The sequence below is a fragment of the Saccostrea cucullata genome, unplaced genomic scaffold (assembly GCF_032062105.1).
Source record: "Saccostrea cucullata isolate Sc308-1 unplaced genomic scaffold, CSIRO_AGI_Scuc_v1 ctg11253, whole genome shotgun sequence".
Taxonomy (NCBI): domain Eukaryota; kingdom Metazoa; phylum Mollusca; class Bivalvia; order Ostreida; family Ostreidae; genus Saccostrea; species Saccostrea cuccullata.
Genome location: NW_026923371.1, coordinates 4,332 through 17,880, shown reverse-complemented (window position 1 = coordinate 17,880; position 13,549 = coordinate 4,332). Strand labels below are relative to the sequence as shown.

Genomic DNA, 13,549 nt, shown 5'->3' with positions numbered 1-13,549 from the left:
CAGAGGAAACCTATCGTCCCCTCCAGTTTCACCGGTAGGAAACTAATAAAAAGATTACGAAAAGTACTAATTTTGGAAACCTTTTTCTTTTTCAAACGATTTACAGAAAATACAGATGACGGGGATTCGATTACAAAGACAGCTAAGTACAATATTAGTTCAGAAGAAAATTCAGCTTTTTCGACAGAAAGGCAGGAAACAACGCCAAGAAATAAAAAACATGTTCCTTCCAATATCAAAAAATCCTCCAATCTCTTTGTTGCTATTCTGATAGCAGTTGCATTCTTGATAATAGTCACCATACTACAAATGGTCATCAAAAGAAAACTTTCGAGAAAACGTCCGATAGGGAACAACAGCGCCGAAGTACCTCAGACTGAAAATATTCATTCACGTCAGAGTGAGAGACGAGTGAGTGGGAATGGAATTCTAACGGAGACTCAAATTTAGCTTTGTAATTAGTATTTTGCGAGAAGTAACTAAACTGAATATATGGAGATAACAAACGGTATTCCAGCTACAAAGTTTATTAAGCAATACAAGACTGGAGCAGGTTAAACATACACCTCCAAAAAATCAGAGGTTGGGATCAGTTGTCATGGAGGAGTAAGCAGCCCCTGCCGACCGGACACACACGGCCTGTACTCCTTCTCATGATAGGGAAATAACGGCAAAATCCATCGACAATTCAGTGTGTATATAATGGCCTAAAACTTGGTATGAAAAACGTCAGTCAGCATTTGATTTAATGATAAATTGTTTATGCTGACAAGGTCATCGTATCGACCAAAGAACTTTCAAATTGATGATTGTAAACGACACTGCTGATATTAGTGTTTCATCAACTTGTTTGTCAATAATTTACCTCGTTTTAGAAATTGTTCATACGTAGAACATGATCTTGCGTATCGAATCAACTAAGAGATGTAAACTGCGTATGCAGGTGACAAAGGTATTTTGCTAAATAAGGGAAATTGACGACAGAAAGAAATTGACGACAGAAAGACGTTTTTCATGAAGCTTTGATGTTATATAACCCTTAACGTCTTTTTCTACTAAAATATCCAATTTAATTTTGAAACAGATGTGTCTGAGTCTGTGGCATATTTTTTCAAGCTAATCAGGATATATCGTTTCGGAATAAGAATGAATGCATCTATATATCTTTATGTCAAGTTCAAAGCTACAGCAAGTGTTTCCTTCTTTTTATGTACAAGATTTGAACAAACTCGGTTTGATATGAATACAAAAATAGGTCTGCTAATTACAGGGCGCAATAGGTACTCAACGGAATTCAAATAGATTGTTAGAATACCTGTCTCCAAAAACCACATAAATGGATATAGACATTGTCATTCAGAAACTCGAGCATCTTTTTCATATATATTTCAGAGTACCCGTGTGTACTATAAGATAGTTATTTGAACAAAATACTTTTGCAAGTTACCAATGACAGGTAAAGTCAATTTACGAGTTCAGGCTGTATCGGATAAGTTTTTGTGTTGTTGGTCTTGGTATAAAAAATTTTCAAATGTTCTAAAAGTTTCTTTTGGTTTTTTAGGAACCACATCTGAAATGATTTATTCCTACATAAAGTGTAAATCGCAGACTATATCCTTACCGTTTATTTTAATGGAATATGTGTTTTGAGGAAATATATGAGACCGATGTATAGTTAATAAAATAAATAAATGAATAGCTTGAGTTCTTACAGCGTAAAAGGAGATTGAGTATAATACTAAATTATATCGACTTTATTTTGCATAGTTTTGTATATTATGTATGCATGCTTTAAGCGATATCAAATAATTATCTGTACATTAACATAATACCCCGTCATTAAGTTCTATACGGCAGTATACAAAGGAAATTAACGGAACTAGTCTTTGGATTAAAAAATGTGTTCCAAGATAGTTTAATTACTATTCTAAGTTATCAAAATTTCTGCGTAGAATGTTTTAGATACAATTCTCTACTTTGATTCGATGTCATTTGTTTGCAAAATGTTATCAAAAACATATCACGAGTTTTTAAATAACTGATAAAAGGTGAGTGCCTCTGACTGAATGCAACTAAAAAGTGTAAAGGGGATACCTAGGAAAATCATGAACTGTAAGTGTTTCAGAAACTTTTTGCAATAAAAATCAGCTGTCTTTTGTCCATGTGAGAAAATCTCAGATAGTCTTCTTAACTATGGTAAATGATTATTTTTACTAAATCATTCATTATAAGATATCAAACCGAAACTTGGATGTTCAGTTTGTTATTTGCCGAATATAAATTATCTTCACAAACAAAATGAAAGATGAATAAATTCCATCTTTTTGTTCAGGGGTCTACATGTTGCATTGTTGTCGATTTGAATCATTTTTAAAACTTCCTAAAGAAGGATATGGAGATAACGAACAGTATTCAATATCAAAATCAATAAACAATACAAAATAGGAGCAGAGTAAACACGACCTCTTAAACATCAGAGGTGGGATCAGGTTCTATGGAGGAGTGAGCATCCCTTGCTGACTGGTCACACCCGCCGTGTGCTCCTTGTCATGATCGGTAAATAACGGTAAAAACCGTCTTCAATTCAGTGTATAAATAATGGACTAACAATTAGTATGAAAAACGTCAGTCAGCATTTGACTCATTGATAAATAACCAAAAAATTCTTAAAGGAAAGTTAGAGGAACCCCCCCCCCCCCCCCAAAAAAAAAGAAATAGGATTTTTTGAGTAGGTGCAGGGGCCGGTAATTACTATTTTATAAATATGCAAAAAAGAAAGAAATGTTTCTTTTGATGTATTTAGTGAATAAGTAAAATCAAAGATATAGCATGGTAATTACCGGTCTATGTGGGTGCAGTTTATCAGGGGATTGTTGCTGTATGTAATTTTTTTGGAGGTTTCCCATCCCCAACCCCTTTACCTCTACCAACTGACTTTCAAAAGCATTGTTATTGGGCATTGTTAGGATCGCACAAAATATGACTTGTCATGTACTTGGTTTTCTATTATTAAACTGATAATGTCCTACTTGGTATTTAATTATTCTGTATCAAGTCATTTATGTTTTTACAATCACATGATAATTTTTTGTCCTATATGACTTCACGTTACGTTATACAAATTATGACGTCACTTTCGCAGTTTTCTAGTAAAACAATGCCATACTAAACTCTGTTTAAGAAAAAGTAAAATATATATCAAAAAAAAAAAAAAAGAAAAAAAAAGGTTCCATAAAGCTTGAAGTCTACAATATCTGTTATCAAGATTTCATTATTTTTTTAGGTGAGGCATTTTTTTACCATTCGTGGGCTTATCTCTTTTATTTGCTGACAAGGTCATTGTATCGACCATAGAACTTTCGAAATGATGACTTTAAGTGAGGCTGTTGATATTCCTGTTTCATCAACTTGCTTGTCAATAATTTGCCAATTTTTATAAATAGTTCATACGTAGAACATGCTCTTGTGTATCGAATCAACTGAGATATATACACTCCGTATGCAGGTGTTGAAGGTATATGCTGCATAAGTAAGGGAAGTTGATGATAGAAAAGTTAAAGTCATCACGTTTATCATAGAGCTTGGTTGTTAGATTACCATTAACGTCTTTTTCAAGTAGAATATCCAAGTATGAAACAGATGTGTCAGATTCTGTGGTATCTTTGTTCTCAAGCTCACCAGGATATATCGTATCAACGAAGAAAAGGAAATTACCATTGTTAATCGACGATGCGTCGTCGATATATCTAAATGTCGAGTTAAAGGCCACAGCAAGTGTTTTCTTCTTTTCACGTATAAGATTTTGCACAAATTCTGCTTCATATAAATATAAAAATAGGTCTGCTAATAACGGAACACAAATGGTACCAATGGGAATTCCAATAGATTATTGGAGGACCTGTTCTTCAAAAACCACATAGATATTGTCAATCAGAAACTTACGCATCTCTTTGATGTCAACTTCAGAGTACTTGTGTGTGCAATCAGAAGAAAGTGGCCTTTTTTCAACTTTTCTTTGAATTAGAATGCTTACAAGTTTTATTCAAGGCATATCATTTACATATATGATAATTTGCTTTTTGGAAGAGTTAAAATGTTTTATCAAATTATCTTTGATAAAAATCTCTCATGTAAAAAATAAACAATATTTCAGTATGTTTCATTAATTTTGATATATGATATTGAAAGTTTAGCATTATAATATATGTGTGAGAAGGTGATATACATGTATGACATTAAAGAAATGTAGGTATACTTGACAATATAACATAGAGTTAACATTTTGAAAAGTGATGTTTCATGAAAAACGCAGCTCAGAAAAAAATTCACTTCTTGTGAGTGTACATGTATTAATAAGAGAGAAAACTATTTAAAAAAAAAAAAAAAAAAAAACTTTTGTTGATTCTCTTTGCAGTTCATGTCATTCTTGTGAACACTGTTTCATGTACAATTGTATATTATAGATGATGTTCATTTTAATATTCATTTAAAGCAAGTTTTGTTGAGAGCTCAAGCAAACCACATTTGATTCCATAGGAAGCATCCAGCATATTTTTTTTATTATTTGCTTACACATTCCGCCCTGCATTATTTTGTACTGACAGCTTCATATAAATCTTTCAAAACAAATAAAGTGCTGATGAGCATTATTTTGAGCGTTTTATCCAGTACATGGTAACTTACATTTTTATTACTTACGTAAGATTTTCATTCGGAACACTTCCCTTAAGGGCGAACTTCATTCGTTTATTGTTGCTTTGGAATGCAACAAAATTATTCTTAGAAAGTGAAACATACGTGAATCCTATTCTACTTATAGCACTGCGGGATCAAGCATATTATGGTTCATATTCTGAACTTAACCGTTACGATGATATTTAAATGAACGGGTTTATTCATCAATTAGCAATAGCACATGAAATCAAATTGCTTCAATTACTTTGTACTATGATGCGATAATTTGACATTTTGTATGGTCTCGTTTTCGATTTTTTCGCTCATATAGAGACCGGTTTTCAAATTAAAACTTTACCTTGCATTCAGCATCATTGAGTATAAGAATTCTTTAAAGGTCACTTAAGGTAGGATTCTTCTCACATTTCTTGTATTTAAAAAATAATGAAATTTTCACAGAATCAAGAGGAAAATATTACTAAGTGATGGTATCAGTGAAATTAAATTTGACCGTTTAATATTAGAGGCAAGGTCAGGTCAAGGTCATTACCTTTTCCCTGGACATTAGGAATAAAAAAAATTACTGTTTCCAATAATGCGATCCCTACTTGTAATTCAAAAGATTGAATGTTTTTCTTTTTGCATAAAAAGATACTACCATATAGGGCCTATTTGATGATATTACCAAATTTACATGGATAATTGAAATCGAATGGATATTTGCTAATCCGAATTTCCTCTACTTTTCTTACATTTTTAGGATTTATTAGTCATTTTTATATGCTTCCTATATTTAACTTTTTCCAATTTTCACATATAGTAAAGTTATCACATAAAGGTACAAAATGATACAAAAACTAAAAATTTTGATCGTTTACTAAGAGAAAAACAACACTTTTTACGGATTTTTGGCTCAAATCTGTGCTTACATTTGAAGTATTTAAAAGCTAACAAAGTTCTAGCATGTGTGAAAAATCTTATTTATTTGATATATTTTGAAATTTTAGTCCCTTATTATTAATTTAACGTACATTTGAAAATTTCGTCTAGTCTTTGATTGCGTAAAAATTATAACTAAATTCAATGTTCAATAATAATTTTGAGAGCCAGAAAAGAAGGTATTTTCATACACCCACCATTCCGCCAAAAATATAGTCCCTGCTAGTTTTCAAATGCAGTTTACCATTTCTATTAAAAGTTGTATAATTGTGATGAGGAAAGAAAAATATGGTCTTTTAAATCTCTTACACCTAAATATATAATACATATAAGCAAATATACTTTGAATGTTTCATCTAGTCAGACACAAGAGAAGAATCCTACCTTAAAAGCGCAAATTGCTTGTAGAATGATCTCTTTATCCCTTTAGATCATTTGAAGGTGACATTCGAACCGATCACGAAGCGAGTTCTCTATGGACTGAGCTACCGTTATTGCAGATCAAAATTTAGAAAAAAACTTAAAATATCAACAAAAAAAAAGTTTTCACAAACTCTTCATGTCTCACTTTTAAATAAAATAAGTTGATTTTGTTCCTGGATAAAAGCAGTTGATTTAAAGCAGCTAGTTCCCATATTCAAAGATGAATTTTCAGTGCGGGGTAAAGGGTTGCGGGGAGGAGGTCATAAGAGGTCAATACATGTATGGCGCTTAAGTTCATACATAAACTTAAAATGACTTTTAAAGCATAAACAAAACTTTCCCAAAACGTTGAATTTTCATTTTATAAACGGTTAGGTAATGATTATCTTTCAATTTCCACATTTTTTGTCTAACGGCTTTTTTTTAAATTTTTTACCTTAGCAAAATAGATTATCACCGTAACACAAGAATTTGAAATGTTTGACTTTTGTATATTTATTTGAATTTCTTTGTAGAGTTATCTAAAATATATTACAGAAAAGATAAAAGATGCATATGCATTTTTCAGTGTGCATAGTGTTGATTGTGCCTATACAAGTGGTAAGGAAAAAAGCACATTTTATTGACACAGAACATTGAAGAGCATTAAAAGATATGATGCTAAAATAGGAAATTACTTTAGATTCCATTTGAAAGGACAATATGTAATTAGAATCAGGTTTCACCTCTAATATGTGAATCACGTCTAATATGTGAATCAAATTTAATTCTATTGTAGTTGTATTGAATTTAATAGCAGATAAAACAAATTATTTCGTCTGTCATATTTCATATTGTTTCTTGTCTTTGATTTAAGAGGACGTGATGGTTGTTTTCTTTTTAGACTATATAGGTCTCCTTTAGAAGAAGATCTCCATATCAATATATAAGTGATGAAATTTTAAAACTAATATCTCGCAATTTTAATAGCATTCCACTTTGAATCCTATCGGGTATATAATCATTACGTCAAAACACAAGTGACGCATCTCATGCATATTTATGAAATTACGTCAAAAATTGATCATTTGATCACATTCCTAAACAACGCAAGATGGAGTTATTCTTCCTAAAAAAGTAGGTTATTTTATGAAATCTTTTAATTCTCATTTTAAAAAATGTGTTTAAAAAGCAGTTTTTTAAAACCCATTTTTTTCACAAGGAACATGAATTTTGGGTCAATTTCTCAATTTGTGGCTTATTTTTCGATTTTGTCGATCGCATATACTAGAAGTGTTCCCACCTGATCCTATCTCTGGCATTTTCAGGCGTCCGTGTTTTAAGTCCTCTTCACATATTTGTATTGTATATAGATTTTTCAAGATCGATCACTGTTCCTTATTTTCATTTTGTAATTATGACAAACAAAAGGAGCTTTTACTTATATTTGACAATGTACTACATGGTTTTATGTATGAAGTAGTTCTACATACAGTATATTAAATTCGTTTTTCCCCTTAATGAGCCCTAGTATTTACATGTTTAACATTTATTCATTCACTTAATTTATAACGTAGGTGTCGTTGATAAATAAAGGCCAATACCCAGATTCACTGGAAACATTGACAGAAGTTGAAGACTGTCCTAGAACTGCACACGAGTGGCAGAAAGCTGCAAACAAGAAGAATTGCGACATAGTTCAACATAATACAGACAAAGCTTTCGCGTACCATTGTGTGATAGATACGTCGAGGAATGCAACTGTGGAAGTATGTGTTCCATCTTTGCAAATGTTAGGTAAACCTTTTTAATATTTTTCATGTCACAGTAATTGCGAGGGAAAAAAGTCAATGCTTTACTATTATTGTCCCCCGCTTTCACGAAAGCGTGGAGACATTAAATCTCATTCGTCTGTCCGTCTGTCAGTCAGTCCGTATGTCACAAAAACTTTAACCTTGGTCATATATTTTGAATAAGAAGAGATAGGACTTTCATTTTTATATATATATATTACCTGTGACAAGACCTTTCTAAATACACTTTGATTTTTTACCCCGTGACCATGAAGTTTGACCTGTTTAAAAAAGTAAACATTACTTCGAAAATTTTTGTCACTTTTGAATGAGAAGTGTAAAGATTTTCATATTAGAGATGTGTATTACCTGTGCCAAGACCTTACGAGACCCTTACCCTAGCCCTAACCCTCACACTTACAGCCTAACCCTAATTTATATCCTAACCCTAGCCCTAACTCTTACCCGAATCTTAACCCTAACCCTAGCCCTAGCTTTAGGGTTAGCTTTATAGGGTTAGGCTAGGGTTGGGGTAAGGGTTAGGGTTAGGCTTAGAGTTAAGCTGTAAGACCTAGGGTAAGGGTTAGGGTTAGGGGAAATGTAAGTACTATATTTACCTCAAATTATTTCAGATTTTTAGACACAAATTGCAAAGTTTGTAAAAAGCTGTAAAAATCTAACATCAGGTGTCCAGTGTGTTGGGAGATAAATTCATTATGATTTTTAACCTCGTGGCCTTGACCTTGAAGTTTGACCCACTTGACTACTCAAAATCTTTAACTTTATTTTTATCTTTTGAATGAGAAGAGATAGCATTTTCATATTACACATGCATATTACCTGTGACAAGGCCTTCGACATGTATATACACTATAATTTTTGACGCCGCAAACTTGATCTTCAAGTTTGACCTACATTTAAAAAATTTTAACATTACTTTGAATTGGCCATAACTTTGGAATGAGAAGAGATGAGGCTTTCATATTAAAATGTGTATTACCTGTGACAAGACCTTCCTAAAAACAATATGATTTTTGACCTTGGAACCTTGAAATTTGACCTACTATCAAAAACCTTAACCTTGGTCGTGAATTCTGAATGAGAAGAGATATGGCTTTCATATTAAATATGTATATTGCCTGTGACAATCCCTTTCTAAATACACTATGATTTTTTGATCTCGCGACTTTGTTTTGAAGTTTGACCTACTTTTCCAAATTGTTAATTTTTGCTTAAAACTTTTGATTGAGAATAGATGGTTTGCGTATTTCACATGTGCATTACCTGTGACAAGATATTTCCGAGCATGTTATGATTTTTTACCCCTTGACCTACACGATTGACCGTAAAAAATTCAACTTCGGCGATAATTTCCAAATGACATATGATAGGGCGTTCATATTTGACACAATACTGTAAACCAACTTTTATTCGCGACGACTTTATTTCGCGATTTACCGAGGTTAAACTAGTTTGCGACGATTAATTTTCGCGATCAAGCTTTTTTTAATCAGTTGTTAATAGACAAAGAGATATTAAGGACTGGTTCGCGGCGAGAAATATTCGCGATGAAGAGGCTGTCGCGAACTTCGCGAAAATTTCTCGCACGCGAATAAAAGTTGGTTTACAGTATGCCATCTCATCCATAAAGACACCCAAAGCGAGGGGCCATAATTCTTTTAATTTGCTTGTTCACTTCCTAAATTTTATTTACGATTGGAGGAAATATTTGATATTTCATATGGGGTCGAAGTTTCTAATTCTTTTTATCACATGCACTGTTTAGCAGATTGACGTCTCTCAGTAAGTCATATAGAATTTAGATGGAGTGTTTCCTCGACATTATTGCCATAACGTAAAGCGCTCGCTCTCTATACGGGAGGTCTTGGGTTCGATTCCGACCGAGAGTCACCTATATCTGAAACACCTTAAAAATATATCTCACCCAATAATTTGCCAAGCGGTCGGCAATATGAAGTGAAAGTCAAGGGTCATTCGGATGACACCTCAAAAAACGAAGCCCCATGTGACGGTGGATACTGGCACGATAAAGATCCCTTAATGTTTAATGGCCCTGAATGCCGAGGAAAGGTCAAAATTTAAAACCCTTTATCGGTATATAGTGACGTATCGATGTGAGTGAAAATTTTTCGAATTGGACGTATAACAACATGCAATTAATCAATCAATCTTTGCAATATTTCACATGAACACAAGTTCGTCAAATAAATTATTTCCAGAAAAAATTTCACCAGTGTTTCTTTTTAATATAGATTTTTGAATTTTTAATTGATATAATACACTTAGCCTGATTTAAGACCTCAAAGGTTAAGATATTCAATCCATTTTAGAAACAGTTTTAAGGAAATTGAATACATAACAGATATGTAAGTGTTGAATACTCAGTTCATTTAGATATAATTCTCATTTATTACTATAATCATGTAAGAGTAGGATGTGTCCTAATTTATGACCTTGAATTTTGCTAAGAGTTATCTCCCTCTATTTTTAATAAATAAAAAATCTATTTAAAAAATTTTATCCGCTGAAAAATTTGTTTTCAATTGTCATTCTATTTGTAAAATTTCAATGCATCTTTCCACCACAGTATTTATTGATCTTCATATTTGATTTTTCATTTAAAATTATTTTATTTAAAATTCAAAAATTTATACTTCAATGAAATTTTTTGTTAATTAACTACTGCTTAATCAATTTAATTCTTTAAACTTTCTTGCGGGCAATCCTATTCTACCATAAAATGCTTTAATTTAATATCAGAGTATTGTGTATCGGACACACATTTCAGGGTAGAGAATTTGGTCCTATTAGGGATGAAAATCATTTATTGATGAATGTAGAATTTTGTTACAATGCAGTTACATACCAACGTTATCATTTCTAGTTGTGCGATCCAAGCTCTTTCACGGAAAATACCAGTCTGATTAAAATTAAGTCTTTCAATAGCCTTTTCGTTTTTGATGGTTGTGTGGCAACATACCTATGCATATGCATTAAATTTAATGTTCACTCTGATAAGAGAGATAACTCTTGATGACATAAATATCTGTTTTTTGTACAATTTTGCCCGGAAGCTATGCTATAATTTTTGTATTTTACTTATAAAATACATTTCTTTTGAAAACTCATAAAGATTCAAGCAACATTTTATATGAGTGAGAAAAGGGTTTATGAACATTTAGGTCTATGTTATAATCTGCAATAGTAGCTCGTGTGGCGCAGTGGTTACAGCGTCTGCTCTAGAGTGGCGAAGTAAGGTGTACAGTCGATCCTTACGTCGCGGGGTTCAAATCCCAATGTGGTACGTGGAGACCCGTCCTTCGGATGAGACCATATAAACCATGGCCCCGGGTCGCAGAAGGTGCTGACACGAAAAAGATCCCTAACTGCTCAATGGCCCCGAGTGTCGAGTTTAGGACAAAATTTGTAGCTCTCCACCGGCAAGTGGTTGCGTTTCCATATAAGAGGGGCATTTCAATAGTTCTGGCAACTGTTTAATAAAGAATTACGCGTTTCACGGAAATTATTGACTTTGATATCATTGGAAAGATAAGAAAAATATACACATATTGTGACGTCACATTCTAGTTTTAATGACGTAATAACTTCGAAAATGACGTAAGACTTTTGCATGTTTACCTCTCTAAATGACGTAACAAAAGACACAATTTGATCAAATTCAAATTTTGTAAAGACAACTTTTGCTCATTACTCCGACGCAAGCTAACGGACGCAAAAGCCAGTTGGTGGAATGTTTACATAGACAACAATCTATCATACGGTGTTCTATTTCGGAGATCTCCTTCTAAAATGGTTTGAGCGAGTGTCAAATTAGCACGGTTTTATCGAATTTCGCTCAAACTATTGCGTAAAAGACTAGAGACATAACTGTGAAAAAAAAGACAAAGTTGACAAAGAAAGTTAGGCGATCGAATTACAAAATTTGATGACATAATTTCGTCATGTCTTTTAACCAAATTTGTGGGATCGATGAAAGCTCAAGAGAAGTTAAGTTTTGTGTGCCCCATATTTTCTCGTAAAATCCAAAATGGCACCGAATCAGTTGTTACTCCACGTACCTCCATATACACGCAAATTTTAATGCATGAAAAATAAATAAGATTTTACATGTCTGTGTAACTTAAAATCTTTTTTTTTTTTGGAGTCAAAGTCAAAAGCAGTAGTGAGTTTTTGGGCGCCGAAGTTGAAATAATATTTAAAAAATATGCATAGAAACAAGTTAGGGGCAAGACTTTTGTACATTTTTTTCGTAAATGGTAAGTGTCATGTTACTCAAAATACATTTGTTGAAAACTGCATTAAAATACTTCAGTTTTATACAGAACATGTTTTATTCATACAATTGAGAGCTATATAAAAGACCAAAAATTTAGCCATATAATGTAAATAAAAATCTTAAATGAATGTCGATGATAGCATAATTGGATAAAAGCCGTGCTAGTAAAGAAACCATACAATGAAATATGGAATTACTGATAAACTGTACCATAGTCCTACTCTATCTCTTTGCAAATTAAAATTTTCTTTGAAATATATTTTTTTTTCAAATAAGTCTTTGACAGCACTTTTACGATCGTCTCATGTGGATAAAAACGCGACTTTTCAATATGCTCAACATTCTATATTCTGATGTGAAACGGTTAATTTTTTATTAAACAGTCGTCAGAACTTTAAAATGCCCCTCGTAAGTGACAGATTTTCGAGAGGGACGTTAAATAACATATATCAATCAATCAATAATCTGCAATATTCATTATCTGTATTATTTGAAGATAAAATAAATTTCATCGTCTTATTTTGTAGGATACTGTGCTGATTATAGCGATGCTGATGCTAAAATAATCAATAATCTTGAATGCACTGACTTCAACCCGCCGTGTCCACGGATATACAATTCCACAGATGCTTACAAATGTAGGTTCTTTTTTATCCGAATTTCATACATTTTTGATGATTTAGAATTAGTTTTAAATAAAGTGCTTTATAGGAAGTTGATTGTAATTGTTTTTCCTTACTTTTATTTGAAGATGATGCATGCTATGACAAAGTATTACATAGAAAAGATGCATTGGGCTCCACTGAAAACTCAACTCGAAGCGAGTAATTTGATGAACCTTGGAAGAACTTCATTGTTTAAAACAAACAACTAGAGAAAATACAAAAATGTTCCACATAACACATCTTTGAATATTTCTAGTTTACAAGAATGTTAAGGCTTATTAAAAGCAGCTACAGTAACTTTGACAAAAAATATGTGATATTTATAATCGAGAGCATAAAATTGATAATTCATGTAAATAATAAGTGTCGCATCTCATAAATATACAATTTGTAAATATTTATGATTGTAGGTCAGATGAGAACGTGCATTCAAGTGGCTCAACTATTATAATTATCGTAGCTGTTATTCCTCTTATACTGATAATTTTGATAATTGTCTCAGTTACATTCATTTGGCGTAGGCGAAGGGCAATGGGTAAGAACAGAACAATGTACACTTTATATCATTTATTTGAACAACTGTGTGCTTTTGTTAAAAAAATTACATAAAACCGAAATTTGTTTTCAGTAAAATGGTTCTAGGTTACATTTACATAACGATTTCTTTTTTAGCATACTCCACTAATTAAGCTCTTTCAAATGGCACAAAGTTCAGTGATCTTGTGACCTGGACTGTGACCCATTTGCAAAAAAAAAAA

The 13,549-nt window shown here is 32.4% G+C and overlaps 1 long non-coding RNA gene across 1 annotated transcript; it reads left to right on the top strand.

Moving 5' to 3' along the window:
- Positions 1 to 2,074: 2,074 nt before the first annotated feature.
- Positions 2,075 to 12,726, top strand: LOC134263871 (uncharacterized). The gene is made up of 4 exons (XR_009991368.1): positions 2,075 to 2,112; positions 6,552 to 6,636; positions 7,593 to 7,812; positions 12,654 to 12,726. It is a non-coding gene; the product is annotated as an uncharacterized LOC134263871 (long non-coding RNA).
- The last annotated feature ends 823 nt before the right edge of the window (positions 12,727 to 13,549 follow it).